Genomic DNA, 19,963 nt, shown 5'->3' on the forward strand with positions numbered 1-19,963 from the left:
GATATCTTCTAGTGGGTGTGGATCCCTTTTCTAGATTTGTAGAAGCCACACCTACTAAAACCGAAAAAGGAAAAGAAGTCATTAAATGGCTTACAAGAGAAATTATTCCAAGATTTGGGGTACCAGAAGTGATAAGATCAGACAATGGTACTCACTCACTTTTCTAATGAAGAACTAAGAGAAGTAGAAAAGATGTTTGGAATTACACATAAGCTCGGTGCAGTCTCTCACCCAGCTTTACAAGGACTAGTGAAAAGAGCAAATAGAACCATCAAGAAGGCCGAACAGAAGTCTGTGCAGACACACAGTTAACCTGGGCTGAAGCTCTACGTATTGTGTTAGCCTAAGATTTACTCCAAATGCCACCATGAATGTTGTCATGTTGTCCCACATGAGGTCATGACAGGGAGGAAACACCCTGTCCATTTACAACTGCACCAACAGGCTGACCCCTTGTTGTACTACAGTATGGAAACTTGTGTGAATGTGAAACAACAGAATAACACGGTGATGAGGATATCTCAACAGGTTACAGAAATACTCACCAAGGAACAGGACCAGGAATGTGAACAAACTTAACTGGTCCTCTCCTATATGGACAGGACGAAGAAGCTACAACACATTGTGTAAAGGTATGGTGGACTGAGAATAGACTGAGTAACTGGATCCACAAGGATCACTGTACTCAGGCTCAAGATCCTGCCGAAAGAACATTAACTGAGGTCCGGACTGACTTAGGAACCTCACCTACTGACAAAGACTAGACCACGGGGACTAAAACTCTATCAGAGACTGAACGGACCACTGACTATGAAACCAAAGGAAAACACTACTGTGGAGACTAGACTGTAGAACCACAGTAGCAGAAACAATAAAGGTTACAATAACTAATTTTCACACCTCTCCTGTGTGAAAGTCAGACATTAAAAGCTCAAGTGACAAAGAGCTACAACAATAATCTGGACACACCCTCTCTTCCCACCACGCCACACCAGGTGACTAAAAGATCTCTGAAAAATGGCAACAATCCACTTCAATTGCAATTTATTGAGAAACAATATGTACAATCCAATCTGTGCTCAGTCATGACATGTTGGTCGAAAGAAAAGGATATGAATGGGATGAATAAAATGTTCTGTGAGAACAGTTTTAATCATGTGTTCTGGTCCATTCGAGAAATTACACGGGAGATGACCCAAGTTGTTTAATCTGGTGCACTTAATCAATCAATCAATCAATCAATCTTTATTTTTATAACACTTTTCATACAAGAAAATGTAACACAAAGTTCTTCACAAGATAGAAGAAAATAAAACAAAACAGTGAAACCCAAAGCCACACGCACACACACACACATCTATACGTACACACACACCCACATACATCCACACATACTGGAAGAAAGAAGTAAAGATTAAGTAAAACATAATAAACTGAGGCAGAGCTGCTCTAAGTAAGGTAAAGCACAGAGCTTTGAACTGCAGGATTAAAGGTCTAATTCATGTCAAGGAAAAACAAGAAGGATCCTGAACAATTTAGCTAACATTCCAAAACTGCTATGAGCAAAGAAAAATATTACAAAATAATATCAAGAATCTGGGCCCTTAGGTCAAAGCATGCATGCAAGGTAACAGTGATCAATAACCAACCAAAGATCTGATGTCTGACAACACAAGCATGATGCTGTGGCACTGCTAAGGAAAAAGTTAGCAGCACAAGGCCACATGGCTCATCTAAAAAATAAATAAATGAGGAATTAAGACAAATAGAAAAATAGAATAAACCTTTGTCTTTGATTCTAATTTGTATGGAAATATGTTATTGTATCATGTGATGTTATAAGAAACTCTGATGCCACACTGTTGGTACCACATGAAGTGTTTCTAATTTAAATGAAAAAAAAAAAAAAATAATTAAAAAATTAAAAATTAATGCTGATCCTGAACTGTCTGTGGATGGCTCAGCATCACGAAACACAGCCACTGGTAAGAATTAAATAGAATTTAGTATAAAGTAACAAGTGAGAATTAAGCAGATCATGCTGAAATTTTATCAAAAGCACTCTGAGTTGAATTAAGAGGACAGACAATATTTATCCCAAAAAGGTTAATCAGTTACTCATTGAGAAGAAATGGCTGCTTTCTTGATGCTGTGCTGCTCCCAAAATGAAATCTAACCACAAACATTTCTGTCCTGCAGCAACAACACAGGAGCAGAAACTGCAGTGGAAGAGTTCAGCAGAACTAACATACGGAGGAGACTAGGTCTCATCGGGGGGGTGGAGATACAACAATTAATCATAGTTTACTAACACTTCTCAAGTTTTTCCCAAAATTCTGTGAGTCGTTGTCTTCCTTTTGTCTTTTGTTCTATGTTGTCTTGTGTTTTGTCTTTGTCTTGCTGTTTTCTCTAAATGGTTTCAAGTTTTTCCACAGAAAAAGTTGATGGTACTGGATTTCTCATTAATGCTGTACAGCAGGTTGGTGAGTATTACGGTACTGTCCTAAAACATGGTTTCTATCAACTGGCCAGTTGTTTTGTTTTTCATTTAATTTATTTTTATTTTATTTTATTTTATTTTTTTTTTCGGTTTATTTATTTGTTTTTGTTTGGGGTTCATATGAAAACTTAATTGGTCGACCAATGAATACTGGGATTGAATCTGTTAAAAGGGAATTCCTGAATATAGAACATTGTGAAAATGAAATGTGCTGCTCGGTTCTCTCTCCTGCTAACATTCATCCACAGCTTAAATGAACTGCATCGGCAGCAGAACCTCTACAGGACTCACAGCCAAGTGACTGACAAGACGTCAGTCTGACATTCTGGGAGGCACGATCATCATGCCAAGATAATGGTTGAACAACCACACAACCTTCAACCACTGTCAACAAAATAATCTGAATGCTCTCCTGAATTGTCCCAAAGAAAAAGATTAGTTAGGGAAAACAGGTGGTAAAGACCCCTTTGTGGAAGTGAAGTGCTGGTAACCTCTCCTTCCTAGTTAGCTCAGACTGCTGAACTGAGGTTCAGCCAGAAGGACAACCAAACACCAAGCAGTGACAGGATTGGACCAGAAGAGACTGAGCTGCACTGCACCACTCGGCACAATGTTATCATAAAATTTTCACTCAAAAGAAATTGTCAGTTTTTACACTACATCTATCATTACTCATCTGTTCTCAACAGGGTCATATCTTCATATTCACATCATGTTTAAATGTCTGTACTGTATTGCTTTGTGTGTTGTGTTTTGTGATGTTCCTATGTACTTTAATGATTTTAAGTAGACAAAGTACTAATCATAGCCAATCATAAATATGTCCATTGCCATTGGTGTGAATCGGCTGTTCGGAGCGGGACCTTAGGCACTGAAAGGTAATTAAGTGGTCGGTCGCCAAGGGGGAATGGGGCCATAGGAGAATTTTCCCGGATATCAGCCATCGGGTTTTTCGCTCCTATTCGCTGCGAACAGTGGACGGTCCTGATGGTAATGTTAATTGCCTTAAGCACTTTTTGGGTTTCAATATTTTATGAATTGTTGTAGCTTAGTTAATTATTGTTATGTGTTGTAATGGTACTTATGGGTGAGCAGGGTCTTGCCACTGCTTAAACCACATATAGTTTTGGGCCAAAATGAACTAAGATTCTACACAGAGATTGGGTTCGGGGCCACATACACACACTAATTTTAAGACATATTGAAACATTTATTGATTTATTCCTTGCATACACGTACAGGTGTGATACTTATAGCTTTTATGAAATGTGCTCATTGCAGAGTTATGATCAGTTGAGTAATGAAGATTGAACTATTCTGGGAAAGAGGTTCTGTTCCCAGCATCATGATAAACACTCCTGATACAGAAAGGTTTAGCTAACGCATTACAATTGTTTTACACATGCATATGCAATGAAAACTTGCTTGCTGCTGATAATCGCAAAGAAGAACAGCTTACACATAACAGCTCACATAATGAAGTTATATCAAAAGGGGGATAACAAGAATCTCCTGTCTGGTTGTGCTGGACCTCAAGGTAGTTGGCCACTTGCAGTTTGGGGACCTGCTAAGTTGGCTGCCGCTAACAGGTGTTACACAATACAGAATATAACGGTCCTACCTCATTTAGTTGACATGATTAAATCATGTCAAAAGGGGGAGTTGTTATAATTGGCTTTGATCTTAGACATTATAAATTCATATTCTGTATTTTCCTAAATAACCTATGTTCCTAGCTGGTACTTTTCCACTCTGCTCATACTGCACAACAGATGACCTTAAATGGTCCAAGACCTTAGAAGGACATAAACAACTGGGTCAGACAAAACATCTCTATTAGGGCAGATAGGTCTGGTCCATTAGATCCACGCCTAAAACAGCACTCACACACACACACATTGTTTATCACATCCAAAGAACACAACAAGGACAGCAGCTGGCCTGAGCATGTCACCCAAAACTGGCCAATTATACTCTGACAAGTGTGAATACAACTTCTGTGAGATAAAGCTGAATATAAATATAACATGTTTCCGGATAACGGGGCTCGGCCTGACGGATTTCCTGCGGGAGCTCTGGCACTCCGAGTCCAGCGCTGCAATATACTCTACTTGTGACCACTAATAAATACTTTTTTAATAAACGATTTCTCCAGCTTGTTCTTGGGCTTCCAATGAAAAAACCGGGCTAACATATGGTTGCAGGTTTATCTAGAAAATTGACATAGGTCGTTTAATAAGTAAAGCTTAATTCGCCATTTATTAATGATGTCTAGTACAGTGTGTGAATAAAAGCTGAGTGAATCTGACTACTCAGACACAACTGGATTACTCAGTTTGTCCAATATTGTGAGACTGTAAATAAAGGAGCTGCCTAAGGTTCAGGAAGTTTCGCACGTAGGGATTGTAGTTTGACGAAGGGTAGTTTATTGTTCAGAGAATTAAAAAATATATATTACTCTAATTAAAAAGGCAGTAAAAAGCAGGCTAACACTTCTTGCTAGTCTTACAAGAGCAGCACGTCTTCTCCCTTCACTCTCTCTCGCAATTCCAATTCTTCTCCGTATCATCATAGATTGAATAATTATAGTTATAAGAAACACGGCCAGATTGATGGAAGACGGCATTTCGATAGAGCTACCAGAGTTTTCTAGATAACAGTATGTTGTTTTTTTCCTAGTGAATTTTCCACTCTGTAACTTGCTGTTACTAAAGAGCCAAGATAATAAAATATAAAAATATGCTTAGATAGAAAACAAAATACGAAAATAAAAATTACATGACAGTAATCAAAAGCCTCTAATTTAACAAAAATGCAATTGTAAACAGACAAGATTGCGTGAGACGACATTAATGTAACGTTTTCATTGTGCAACAGCGATGACTTAATTACCGGCGCCGAGATGGTGTCCGAAAGATTTCTCTGTTGAGCTCACTATAGAGTGCACTACATTTATTTTCCTATATAGGGAGTAGGGAGTAGGACATGAGTGAATGATTTCGTGTGTAAGTACTTCTTATTATTATTATTTGATTTTTAATGGCAGCTGGCATCCTTGATGTTGCATATGCCGCCATCTACTGGACTAAAATTCTTTCTAGTTATTCTTTTCTATATTATTTTAATTATTCCAGTTGACACCAGGAATCTTATGATTATTTTCCTCCCTTCTTTATTCTACTATAACTTTCAGATTATATTCTCTTATTCCTGTGTTCTGCAGCTCTATTTTCATTCTTTCCCTCTCCCTTCCATATCTAGGATGCTATCATCACATGTTCACTGTCTCCCTCTGCCCACAGCTACACTGCCCAGTTGGATGTTTCCCCATTATCTTAAGTGTATTATTCAGTTTACTATGTCATATTCTTATCCTGCTCATAATTACTTCTGTGTGAGTACCAGAGGGGGCGGCTTGCTTCATTGAGTGGAGGAGCTGAAATTGATGACGTTCCCCGGGCGTACTACGTGACACCTGCTTCTGGTGTAGTGCCGAAAAGAGACTGCTTACCAAAAAACAAGTGCCCCCGACGGGAACGCACATCAGCGCATCAGTTCAGAAGAAGTAAGCGTTGGTCTACTCGTAGATATAATATACGGGTCAGCTACCAGCATGGAGAGAAATGTTTTTTACTGTGCAATGTCAAAATGTCCTGTAGCCCAAGTGAAGAGGCTACTGAAAAAGAACGACGCAGATAAAAAAAAAGTTAAACATTTTTATGAAGAGTAGGAAATGAAAGCAGAAAGAATGTAGATAGTTTTAATGTCACATTAGATGGCAATCATATGACACAATAAGAAATCAGCAAGTGTTATCAGAGGTGGGTAATAACGACTTATATTTACTGAAGTAACTTTTTGGATAACTTGTACTTTTAAGAGTATAATTATGAATACAATAATGCAGTATATATAGAACTGTAACTAACGGTTTGCCTTTACATTCTGTGTAACATTCTCTGTGTTTACTAGATGCATGTACAGTGAATTTGGTCAATATCACTCCTTGCAGTAAAGACTTATAGGGACGGACATAGAGTGCAGTCAGTTTTCAGCAGGAGAAGCCCTGCTGAAAAGTCACCTATGTCCGTCAAGCGAGTTAAGATAAAGATAATCTTCGTTGTAATTATCCTCCCTGTGAGTGTCTTTAGTTTTTTTTTTTTTTAGATAAACCCTTTTTTTACATACCTTCCTTGAGTTGTGGGTTTTGAGTCCTCATCCATCAAAGGTCGTTACACTTTGCAGCTCAAACATAAAAAAAAATGGTAAAAGCTGCAAAGCTGCAGCATCATCTCGAAATGATCACAACAAGGTAAAAAGGTGTGAGCAGAAGTAAAAGGAATATGAACTCCAATAGAATCCAGGTCAGAAAGGTGATCTTTAGTTTGGCTTTAAAAGCATTAACATCTTCTGTTCCACAGACGTGGTTGAGCTGTAAAAAATCTTCTTCCATTCATGTTTTAATAGCAGAGATACAATTTATAAGATGACCTACAGGCCCGGGGACATGTAAAGCTGGGTGTTATCAGCCTAATTATGGAAATAATGGAAAGCATATAAAGATCAAAAGGTGTTGGACCTAAAACTGAACCTGATTTTTTTTTTCTATAGCTTTATTTTAAACCCCATAAGAACAAGCATGGGATACAACAACAACCACAGATGATTATTATGGCTGAACAAACCGACAGAGATAGCAGGACGGATGTAATTAGTCCACTCCATCGGCCAAACCATCTCTCCAACATGTCCGTGAAGGGGTCGTTGATCCCTGAGTTCGCTATCAGTTCTGCCGAGAGTGATGTGAGACCCTCCAGGGCCTTGGAAAAAGTTCCGAACATTTTCAGTTCAGCAATACCTTTAACAGCATCCCTAGTGTAGTTTACAAAGCGCTGTTGGTTGTAATAGATGTAATTTATCCAATCAACATTCTTATTTTTTGTTGCCCACCAGAAAAGAAAAGATTCAAACCCTGAAGCTATTTGGTTTCTAGCTTTAAACTCATCCGGAACTCCCCTAGGAACCCCAATGCTGTCCAAGTACACTCTATTGTCAAATGAACCCCCAGGCACAGTTGAACGCTTTAGACGTCCGTTGGAAAAATGATATAGTTATACTATGACAGAAGAGTCCCTCCATCTTTTCCTCTTCTATGATTCAAGCAAAAGTGTTTTGACTCTTTCCCATAATATTAACTGGTGAGAAATGCCTTTTTCCCATAACATTGAATGTTCCTTCCCATAACAAGGAATGGGGAGAGAAGCACCTTTTCCCATAACATTGAATGTTCCTTCCCATAATAATGAATGGTGAGAAAAGCGCCTTTTCTCATAACATTGTGTGATCAGCAAGCATAAACAACATAAATAGCTGGAGCACCATTTTGTCGGGGAGACAACTCTGAGCGATCTTCCCGACAGGTTGTGTGGATTTGTGCGGACTTGTCTCTTTCCAGCAAGAAATAAATGTTTTGTGTTAATCGTATCCAGCGACTCTGAGCCTAATTTTGAGAGAATTTTTCTGACATAATGGTCCTTCGAGCCGGATTCTAACTCCTTTCCACCTTCCAGAATCGGAGCTGAAACCGTGCACGGGGGAGTCCAGGATTCCTAACTGAAGTCCTCTCAGCAGAGTTTCTGATAGAGGCCGGCTGCCACTGGCTGGAGGAAAGGTGAAAGGATCTATTTTTGAATCAGTGGACAGACTCGCTGGATTCTTCGTTGTTTAACTTACCAGTGGATTTATGGTAAGGAACCCTTTGTGTTACTATTGTTGGTGAGAAATAGTGTGATTATTAGGGAAAATTTTGATTAATTAACTAACAATTGGTGGAAACTGGAGGCCTTTAAATAAATTGGGGCGTTGCTATTTTCCTAAGAATATTACTATTTCGACTCCCTATGATGAACAAAAAATTTGGACCTCGTGATCCCTTGCCCGGATATGGGACACCGGGGCCTTCCCCCGGAGCCAGGCCCGGGGGTGGGGCCCGGCAGCGGGCGCCTGGTGGCCGGGCCTGTGCCCATGGGGCCCGGTCGGGCATAGCCCGAAATGATGACGTGGGTCCCCCTTCCGACGGGCTCACCAGCCGTGGGAGGGGCCAAGGGGGTCGGGTGCTATGTGAGCTGGGTAGCAGCCGAAGGCGGAGGCCTTGGCGGTCTGATCCTCGGCTACTGAAGCTAGCTCTTGGGACGTGGAATGTCACCTCTCTGTTGGGGAAGGAGCCGGAGCTGGTGCGCGAGGCTGAGCGGTTCCGGCTAGATATAGTCGGACTCACCTCGACGCACGGCTTGGGCTCTGGAACCAGTCCTCTTGAGAGGGGTTGGACTCTCTTCCACTCTGGAGTTGCCCATGGTGAGAGGCGCAGAGCAGGTGTGGGCATACTTATTGCCCCCCGGCTGTGTGCCAGTACATTGGGGTTTACCCCAGTGAACGAGAGGGTAGCCTCCCTCCGCCTTCGGGTGGGGGGACGAATCCTGACTGTTGTTTGTGCCTATGCGCCAAACAGCAGTTCAGAGTACCCACCCTTTTTGGAGTCTCTGGGGGAGGCACTGGAGAATGCTCCTACCGGAGACTCCCTCGTTCTGCTGGGGGACTTCAATGCTCACGTGGGCAATGACAGTGAGACCTGGAGGGGTGTGATTGGGAGGAACAGCCCCCCCGATCTGAATCAGAGTAGTGTTATGTTGTTGGACTTCTGTGCCAGTCATGGACTGTCCATAACGAACACCATGTTCAGGCATAAGGGTGTCCATATGTGCACTTGGCACAAGGACACCCTTTGCCGCAGTTCGATGATCGACTTTGAGGTTGTATCATCGGACTTGCGGCCGTATGTCCTGGACACTCGGGTGAAGAGAGGGGCGGAGCTGTCAACTGATCACCACCTGGTGGTGAGTTGGCTCCACTGGTGGGGGAGGATGCCAATCAGACTTGGCAGGCCCAAACGTATTGTGAGGGTCTGCTGGGAGCGTTTGTCAGAATCCCCCGTCAGAAGGAGCTTTAACTCCCACCTCCGGCAGAGCTTCAACCATATCCCGGGGGAGGTGGGGGACATTGAGTCCGAATGGGCCATGTTCCGTGACTCCATTGCCGAGGCAGCTGATCGGAGTTGTGGCCGTAAGGTGGTCGGTGCCTGTCGTGGCGGCAACCCTCGAACCTGCTGGTGGACACCAGTGGTGAGGGAAGCCGTCAAGCTGAAGAAGGAGTCCTATCGGGCCTTTTTGGCCAGTGGGACCCTGGAAGCAGCTGATAGGTACCGACAGGCCAGACGGGCCGCGGCTTCGGCGGTTGCTGAGGCAAAAACTCGGGCCTGGGAGGAGTTCGGTGAGACCATGGAGAACGATTTCCGGACGGCCTCGAAGAGATTCTGGTCCACCATCCAGCGTCTCAGGGGGGGGGGAGCGGCTCACAGTCAACACTGTTTACAGTGGGGATGGGGCTTTGCTGACCTCAACTAGGGATGTTGTGAGTCGGTGGGGGGAGTACTTCGAGGAACTCCTCAATCCTACCAACACGTGCTCGGAAGAGGCAGAGTCGGAGAGCTCGGAGACGGGGCCTCCCATTTCTGGGGGTGAGGTTGCCGAGGTGGTCAAAAAGCTCCTCGGTGGCAAGGCCCCGGGGGTGGATGAGGTCCGTCCTGAGTTTCTCAAGGCTCTGGATGTTGTAGGGCTGTCTTGGCTGACACGCCTCTGCAGCATCGCGTGGACATCGGGGACAGTGCCTCTTGACTGGCAGATTGGGGTGGTGGTCCCCCTCTTTAAAAAGGGGGACCGGAGGGTGTGTTCCAACTATAGGGGTATCACACTCCTCAGCCTCCCTGGTAAGGTCTATTCGGGGGTATTGGAGAGGAGGATCCGTCGGATAATCGAGCCTCGGATTCAGGAGATGCAGTGTGGCTTTCGTCCTGGCCGTGGAACAGTGGACCAGCTCTATACCCTCGGCAGGATCCTGGAGGGTGCATGGGAGTTCGCCCAACCAGTCTACATGTGTTTTGTGGACTTGGAGAAAGCGTTCGACCGTGTCCCTCGTGGAGTCCTGTGGGGGGTGCTCCGGGAATATGGAGTGCCGGACCCCTTGATAGGGGCCGTTCGGTCTCTGTATGACCGGTGCCAGAGTTTGGTCCGCATTGCCGGCAGTAAGTCGGATAAGTTTCCGGTGAGAGTTGGACTCCGTCAGGGCTGCCCTTTGTCACCGATTCTGTGCCTAACTTTTATAGACAGAATTTCTAGGCGGAGCCAGGGCGTTGAGGGTGTCCGATTTGGCGACCTCAGAATCGGGTCTCTGCTTCTTGCAGATAATGTGGTTCTGTTAGCGTCGTCAGGCCGTGACCTTCAGCTCTCACTGGAGCGATTCGCAGCCGAGTGTGAAGCGGCTGGGATGAGAATCAGCACCTCCAAATCCGAGACTATGGTTCTCAGCCGGAAAAGGGTGGAATGCTCTCTCCGGGTCGGGAATGAGATCCTTCCCCAAGTGGAGGAGTTCAAGTATCTCTTGTAGGTCTTGTTCACGAGTGAGGGACAAATGGAGCGGGAGATTGACGGGCGGATCGGTGCGGCGTCTGCAGTATTGCGGGCTCTGCACCGACCTGTTGTTGTGAAGAGGGAGCTGAGCCAGAAGGCGAAGCTCTCTACTTACTGGTCAATCTACGTTCCCATCCTCACCTATGGTCACGAGTTGTGGGTAGTGACCGAAAGAACAAGATCGCGAATACAAGCGACCGAAATGGGTTTCCTCCGCAGGGTGTCTGGGCTCTCCCTTAGAGATAGGGTGAGAAGCTCACTCATCCGGGAGGGGCTCGGAGTAGAACCGCTGCTCCTCCGCATTGAGAGGAGTCAGATGAGGTGGCTCGGGCATCTGGTTAGGATGCCCCCTGGGCGCCTCCCTGGGGAGGTGTTGCGGGCACGTCCCACTGGGAGGAGACCCCGGGGGAGACCCAGGACACGTTGGAGAGACTATGTCTCTCGGCTGGCCTGGGAACGCCTCGGGGTCCCCCCGGAAGAGCTGGAGGAAGTGGCCGGGGACAGAGACGTCTGGGTTTCTCTGCTCAAGCTGCTGCCCCCGCGACCCGACCCCCGGATAAGCGGCAGATGATGGATATTACTATTACTATTTCAAATTACTATTTCAAATGCAACCTAGTAAAGAAGCCTTTTAACTTTAACTGTGTATAAGTTATGTTGGAACACTCACAATTGAAGCAGTCAGAAAAAGTTAGCCTTTTAACTGGTAACCGTGTGTGGGTTGTGTTGGATTAACCCATAAAAGAAGCAGTCAGAAAAGGTCAGCCTTTTAACTGGTAACTGTGTATAGGATTAACCCATAGCAACCTAATAGCAGTCAGAAAAGGTCAGCCTTTTAACTGGTAACTGTGTGTAAATTGTGCTGGATTAACCCATAAAAGAAGCAGTCAGAAAAGGTCAGCTTTTTAACTGGTAACTGTGTATAGGATTAACCCATAAAAACCTAATAGCAGTCAGAAAAGGTCAGCCTTTTAACTGGTAACTGTGTGTAGGTTGTGTTGGATTAGCCCATAAAAGAAGCAGTCAGAAAAGGTCAGCTTTTTAACTGTTAACTGTGTATAGGATTAACCCATGAAAACATAATAGCAGTCAGAAAAGGTGAGGCAAAGGAAATAAGCCTTTTAACTGTTAACTGTGTGTAAATTGTGCTGGATTAACCCATAGTAGAAGCAGTCAGCAAAGGTGGATCAAAGAAAAAGCCTTTAGTACTGTAAGTAGCTTTTTAGCTGGTACTGTAAAAGCAGTCAGGAAAGGTGAAAGGTCTATGTGTGTTTTATTAAACCAGGATAGCAGAAGCAGTCAGCAAAGGTCAGTCCATAGTCTGTGTGAGAAGACTACAGGAATAAATAACTCCGCGCCGCGCGTTAGAAACAGAATCTTTCTTAAGAGAGTTTGCGATGAAATATCGCAAGAATTAAATCCATTTTAGTTTTGTTTGTGTCATACGTCTGATTGTTTGTTTGTTGAACGTCTGGTTGTTAAAACATTTGTTTGCTAAATGGGCTGGTTGTTGAATTTTTGCCCCCCATCTATGGTTATTTGTTAAATTGTTTGTCAAATTGTTTGTTAAAGTCTTTGCTGCAGTGTTGTTTTATTTGCTATGTATGTATGGGAGTAAAACAGCTGTGTGTGTGTGTTGTTGCTGATGGTAAAGGGCCTGTTTTTTTTGTTAAATTGTTTGTTTCATTGTTGAATTGTTGCTTTGTGACAGAATTGTTTGTTTTGCTAAGAGGGCTGGTTGCTGAATTATTTGTTTGTTAAATTGTTGTTTTTTCCTTCTTTGCTGCAGTGTTGGTTTATTTGCTATGTCTGTATAAGAGTGAAACAGCTGCTGGTGTGTGATGTTGCTGATGGTGACGACAGAAAAATGTATTACTGACTAACTGAGTTGAAGTAAACATTGGAGTCTGGTTGTTGCTCGTGACATAACGACAGAAGTAGTGTTTCATTCAGTAGTACTCAAAATAACTCCACTGAAAATTGATTAGCTGCAAGAGTACAGTATGGGAAATAACTGTTTTAAAGCTAACCGGAAGTTAAGTGGGAGTGCTAAAATCATGTTTCAGAAAAACCCCGAAAATATTAAATATTTAGACAGATGGGAGAAAATTTGGGTTTGAAGAGAATTTCAACGTTGAAAAGTGCGCAGAATTAATAAAAGATATAGAGAGAGCAGGCCGTAGAAATAAAAATAAAAATAAAAAGAACGGTCTCGTGCAGGCCAAGGCCTGGCTCACTGAGGCACAGAGGAGAAAATCAGAGAGAGAAAAAAGGAGATAGATAAGCAACAAAAAGAGGTGTTTACGCTGATAGATGAAGAGGATGTAAATACAGTTTATAAGAGTAGACATCCGGAACTCAACTCGATAGCGAAAAGTCCACCAGCTTATAGTATCTCGGGAGCTACCAGTGGGTTGTCACCCCAACCTAGCTCCCCACCTTTGGAACCTTTGTATCCAGAGGGGGAGTTAAAAAAGATCATTAAGAGAGATAAGACACAAGTAACTAGGTCACTCTTCTGCATGGAAGGTGTACCGTGATCCAGCTAGCCAGGACGTTGAGAATTTGCCCATGATCCAAGTACCTAATCCGAGAGAGGGGGAGGAGGAAAGTGAATTCATGTACGTTTACCGACCATGGACAGCTGAGGATGTAAGAAAAGCAACGGAGGACATTCCACACCCAAAAGTAAATGTTAAGGGGTTTAAAGGTAGCCTAAAGAATCTGTATGAGAGCTACAGGTTGAATGGTTTGGAGTTGGAAAAAGCAGTGAGAAATGTGTTGAGAGCGGATTGGTGTGTGATCCGTGGTGATTGGAGTGCCCTTAATACTCATGGAGCAGTTTTGCAGTATCAGTCAAGAGATCTAGCCGACAGATTTGAAGCTTTACTGAAACGAACTGAAACTAAATATACAAAACGGGCTGATTGGAACCAAATTAACCATTGTGTGCAGAAGGAATGGGAAGATGTTGATCTATATAATCATAGACTAAAAGAGGTGTTTGAATTCCACAGTGGACTGAGTCCGCCAGAAAATGGGGATGTTGACTCTCCTTATGAACAACAGTTGAAGACTGCAGGAGCAAGGATGAGGTTGGGAGTCAATTATGACTAGATAAAGAGAAAACAACTCCAGCTGTAACCAGGATGGAGGAAGTGTTGAACCTGGAGGGAATCGAACTAATGTTACAGTATGATGTCAAACCTGAGATTACACTGAATGTTTTAGGGGCGGAGGTGACTTTTCTATGCGACACAGGTGCAACACGAACTGTAATTCACCCTGATGACATTCCTGGAGTTGAGAGATCCAACGAAATTATTTGGGTCAAATCAGCAAATGGTAAGAGCCATCCTGAGCGTTTATCAAAACTCTTAACAGTAAAAGATGCACGGACTGGAGTGAGTGCTGATTGTCAAGTTGTCTTGTCCACTCTGTGTCCCTGTAATTTGCTGGGAATAGACATACTTCATGCATTGAAACTAGGGATAGTTCCAGAAGAAAAAGGGTTAACCGTTGTCCGAATGAAGCATTCGCGAGACCACCTTCATACTGGTATAGTTTGGATCTTGTTTCTACAGGCCCCAGTTCTATCGCGCTTCCACTCCTTAAAAAAGCAAAAGAACACGTCTCAGGAGAGCTCACCCTCAGGTCACCAGAGGAATTACACTGCACTATGTATTACAAATACACTCAAGGGCCTGACAGAAAGTATGAGAAACAATTCTTCAAAGAAAAACAGACCATGTTAAAATTGAAACACTTATACTGGAATAAAGAGGGTTGTTGCGCAGCTAGTTGTTCACTCTCCCCCAGCATGAGAAAGGTTTTAAGATCATGTAATGCACCTCATGTGTCACTCTTCAAATCCACAGATGACCACTGGAGGCGTTTAGGTGTGTTTGTGACTGCATGTGAAGAAGCCTCAGATTGGGAGGAAGTAAAACCAGGAATAGAATATTCCGAGATATTGGATGTATATACTAGTCCATTAAATTGGACCACACACGCAAAACCAAATGTGCACCTAGAAGGACAGATATGGCAACAAAAAAGCAGATTCTGATCCATTTTCACACTCACTGAAAGTGAAGAAGCAGAAATAAAAGGGCTACCAGAACACTTGTGGTCGAAGGGAGCAGCAGACGTGGGACTAATAAAAAATGTCGAACCCGTCTGTATAACTCCTCTTTCTTCTTTCAGGCCACATCAAAGACAATATCCACTTAAACCTGAGGCTGAGGAAGGAATAGGTCCAATTTTGGAAGCTTCTCTTAAATCAGGTTTTATAGTGGAATGTCCTGACTCTCCATGTAACACTCCATTGTTTCCTGTGAAAATGGCTCCTCCCTCCACTGGTTGGAGGATGGTGCAGGATCTGCAGGCAGTTAATAAAGCTGTTGTGCCACGGGCCCCCACAGTACCGGATCCAAATACTCTGTTAAATGATTTGTGACCGAGGAATAAGTACTTCACTGTTGTTGATATAAGTAATGCTTTCTTTTCTGTACCTGTGCACCCAGATAGTCAATTTTGGTTTGCTTTCACTTACAGAATGAAAAGATACACTTATACCAGACTTCCACAAGGATATTGTGAATCACCAACAATATTCTCTCAAGCAATGTCAGCTAACCTAGCCAAATTCAATCCTCCAAATGGCAGCCAAGTGTTGTTATATGTGGATGACATTTTATTGGCTTCACCGACAGAACAAGACTGCAAAATAGACACACTAGCGCTTTTGCAATTCTTGGCGGAACAGGGTCACAAAGTCAGTAAAAACAAATTACAACTGTGGGAAACTACTGTAAAATACTTGGGCTACGATCTCTCACAAGAAGGCAGACATTTAGATGAAGCGAGAAAGACAGCAATCTTGCAAGCACCAAAACCAAAAAAAAAAAGACAAATGATGTCCTTTCTGGGAGTTATTAATTTTTGCAGGAGTTGGATATCGAACTATGCATTCATTACAGCCCCCTTATCTGCCTTGATCTATGACACCCCCTTGGCTGCCACAGATTCTTTAGTATGGACACCAGAAGCAGACGAGGCATTTTTAAAAATAAAACAACTGTTAGTCAGTTCATCTGTGCTAGGATTACCAGATTACTCAAAACCCTTTGTCTAAACAGTGGATTGCAAAGAGGGATATATGACATCAGTGTTAACTCAAGCACATGGGGGAAAATCCAGACCAATTGCCTACTACTCTTCCCGATTGGATGCAGTGGCCAGCAGCCATTGTGTTATTTCACCCACTAACACTTAAAGTACCTCATGCTGTGGCTGTAATATTATTGTAGAACAAAATCTCGTATCTATCCCCCTCCCGACATCTCTCCTGCATGACTGTTCTCCTTTCACAGCCACACCTCACTGTGGAACGATGTACTACACTTAATCCATCCACATTGATGCCTACTTCACAGGATGGGGAGCCACATGATTGTATAGCAGAAATATCTATCAGTGTTTTGCCCAGACCGGATTTGACTGATACTCCCTATGAAAATGCAGAAATAACTATGTTTGTAGATGGTTCCAGCAAGAAGAATACTGATGGAACAAATGCTACAGGTTTTGCTGTAGTAACTGAAACTGAAACTCTCTTAAAGCAACCACTACCGAAGAAATTCTCTGCTCAAGCAGCCGAATTAGTAGCTTTAACGGAAGCTTGCAAATTAGGAAATGGTAAGGTTGTGAATATCTACACTGACAGTCAATATGCTTTCTCAACAGTTCATGTTTTTGCACAACAATGGAAAAACAGGGGAATGACAACTTCTACTGGAAAAGCTATAAATCATAAAAATTTGATTTTAGCATTATTAGATGCTATCCTGCTTCCTACTAAAGTAGCAGTATGTAAATGCACTACGCATACTAAAAACACGGATTATGTTTCAAAAGGTAATAGAAAGGCAGATGAAGAAGCAAGAAAAGCTGCTCAGCTGCCTACAGAGAACCTCCTCCTGTTCTCGAAAGAAGAAACTGATACAGGAATAAACCATCAAGTGTTATGTGATATGCAAAAAACCGCCCCAACACCGGAAAAACAGAAATGGCTAAATAAAGGTGCCATTTACAACACACAATCAAACTTATATGAGTGACCTGAAGGGAAGCCCATACTGCCAAAAGGCTTATTTAGATGTGCTGCAATAGTGAGTCATGGACCATGTCATGTCTCTGCAGGAGGGATGGCTGCAACAATAAACAAAGTCTTTAGCGCGTATGGCTTCATTAATTATTCAAAGAATTTTTGTCTAATGTGTCTAATCTGTGCAAAACACAATCCACAGGGCAATCTAAGACCAAGAAGACGACAATTCCCCAAACCAACGTACCCTTTTCAACACATTTGTATGGATTTCATTGAACTAAATAAATGTAAAGGGAAACGATTCTGCTTGGTGATAATCGATGTTTTTTCCAAGTGGGTTGAAGTATTTCCATGTACACAGGCAGATGCACTCTCAGTAGCAAAAGCATTGGTAAAAGAAATAATTCCTAGATTTGGAATTCCTGAAAAAAATTATAGTGATAATGGGACACATTTTGTAAACAATATCATCTCTCTAATGGCAAAGAACTTACAAATAGATCTCAGAAACCACTGTGCATATCATCCACAGTCAGCAGGTTTGGTGGAGAGGCACAATAGAATAATTAAATCAAGACTGAAGAAAATCATGGAAGAAACTAAAAAGAACTGGGTTTACTGTTTACCACTAGTAGTCCTAAACATGCATGTAACTCCAACGAATACAGGGTTAACTCCATTTGAAATTATGTATGGCAGACTATTTTTACTCCCACAATTAAAACCATTCTCCAGACATGACGAAGAAAGAGAAGAAACTCTAGCAGATTACATGGTGAAAATGTTAACAAGCAGAGAGATCTCTTCTGTCAATTCTGTTCCAGGTGAACCTGTGGAGGAAGCGCTGAAGACAGTAAAACCCGGTGACTGGATCCTCATCAAAGTGATAAAGAAAAAGAACTGGTCAACTCCAAGGTGGGAAGGGCCATATCAGGTATTACTTACAACACCCACAGCAGCTAAAATAGCAGAAAGGACTTCCTGGATTCACTTATCCCATTGCAAACTAATAAGGCCACAGCTTTTAGAAGAAGGGAAAAATTTGTTACCCACCACAGTTCTCTGAGGCATAAGTCTGACTACAAAGGGGAATTCTCTCAACAGGAGGGGGATCGTCTCAACCTCAGTGAAGAAAACAACGGCTAAAACAGGAACATAGGGTGTGGCTAAAATAGACAGGGGAAATGGACAGGCAGCGGCCGTGGCATCCATTCAGATTAGAGGGATTATGTGGATTAAGAGGAACCAGCTGTGTACTTTTAGTCATTGCTCTTACTTTGGTACTCCCGATTATTTGGAATGAAAAACAAATAAATGGAACTAGGGAGAAAGTGTTATATGAAAATACCACTGTTCTGCCTCCCACCTTCTTCACACAGATGATCCAGAGAGAGACAAGGTCCATGAGATTCAACAGAGAAATTGTCAACCTGTTTTTTGTTGCAGGAATGGACGGAGTGGCTGAGATTGATTTCTGCTCGGTTATTAACTGTAAGGACAACCAGAAAGCCCATGTATTCTCTGAAAAATACATTTGTGAAACCTATGCAGGTACCAGATTTCCAGGGGATCGCCGATGTAACAGTTGGAATTTTGTAATAACGAATAGTGGACCACATCTTTGGAATTATAAACCCCAAAAAGCATCAACCGGCCCGGACCCCCTTTCTGATCGTTTATCCATCATTAAGGGGCAGTTTGATCCAAACTGTAAGATTGACGAATGCAATCCACTCATTATAACTTTAAAAAGACCCAAACCGAGTGACACAGGTGTTAGGCTCACATGAAAAAGGGTTTGATCGGAAACTTTATGATTACGGTAACAGATATTGAAAAAAAAACTCACAAGAACAAATCCTACAAATATGCAAACATCTTCAGTAATACACCACCCCCTGAGCGCCATATCAAATATCTCACTGATCTAACTTACGAGGACAAATTGGCCTTGGAAACAGATTATGGAGTATCGTAATGAATGGCTTGAATGGATGGTGTATACAGCATGACAAAACAATCGATCTAATTGCATTGCATGTGCTAAAGCCAGACCATACTTGGGAACTGTACCATTTCACTTAGGCGATCATCATCAATCTGACCCCACTAGTTTACAATGTGTATTACAATTGTATAATGAATCTTTTGTACCAATCACAAAGCAATGTAAAACTATCTCTTTGTTGTTCCCAGCAGTTAAGAAAAGAGATGTACCACCCTTAGCGTTGGTTTATAAGGGTAATTATACATGTTTCATTCACAGGGGTACAAGTAAGGATGTGGGTACACTCATGTCAGATTATTGTCAAGAATCCATCAATGTCACTCAGGACGCAGGTAACTACCCAGCATCTTGGTTTCGGAACCAGACTTCCATGAGAGCAGACCTCTGGTGGCTGTGTGGGGATAGGAAACTGAGGCCAGTCCTTCCGCCCAATTGGCAAGGCAGTTGTGCAGTGGCCCAACTACTGATGCCTTTCCATCTGTTAGCCTTGGAGGATTTCAAGGCAGTGAGTAAGAATCTCTCTGCAGAGGGACTGGGACGGAGACGTCTAATACGTTCAACTGTGCCTGGGGGTTCATTTGACAACAGAGTGTACTTGGACAGCATTGGGGTCCCTAGGGGGGTTCCGGATGAGTTCAAAGCTAGAAACCAAATAGCTTCAGGATTTGAATCTTTTCTTTTCTGGTGGGCAACAATAAATAAGAATGTCGATTGGATAAATTACATCTATTACAACCAACAGCGCTTTGTAAACTACACTAGGGACGCTCTTAAAGGTATTGCTGAGCAATTAGGTCCAACATCACTTATGGCATGGCAAA

General features: G+C 42.7%; 1 long non-coding RNA gene across 1 annotated transcript; it reads left to right on the top strand.

Moving 5' to 3' along the window:
• The first annotated feature begins 5,576 nt into the window (after positions 1–5,576).
• On the top strand, positions 5,577–19,692 carry LOC140292616 (uncharacterized). Its single transcript, XR_011912578.1, has 3 exons — positions 5,577–6,065; positions 8,071–8,246; positions 17,959–19,692. It is a non-coding gene; the product is annotated as an uncharacterized lncRNA (long non-coding RNA).
• Positions 19,693–19,963: the final 271 nt, after the last annotated feature.

The sequence above is a fragment of the Leuresthes tenuis genome, unplaced genomic scaffold, assembly GCF_036924035.1.
Source record: "Leuresthes tenuis unplaced genomic scaffold, fLeuTen1.0.hap1 SCAF_1, whole genome shotgun sequence".
In the NCBI taxonomy this organism is placed as follows: Eukaryota; Metazoa; Chordata; class Actinopteri; order Atheriniformes; family Atherinopsidae; genus Leuresthes; species Leuresthes tenuis.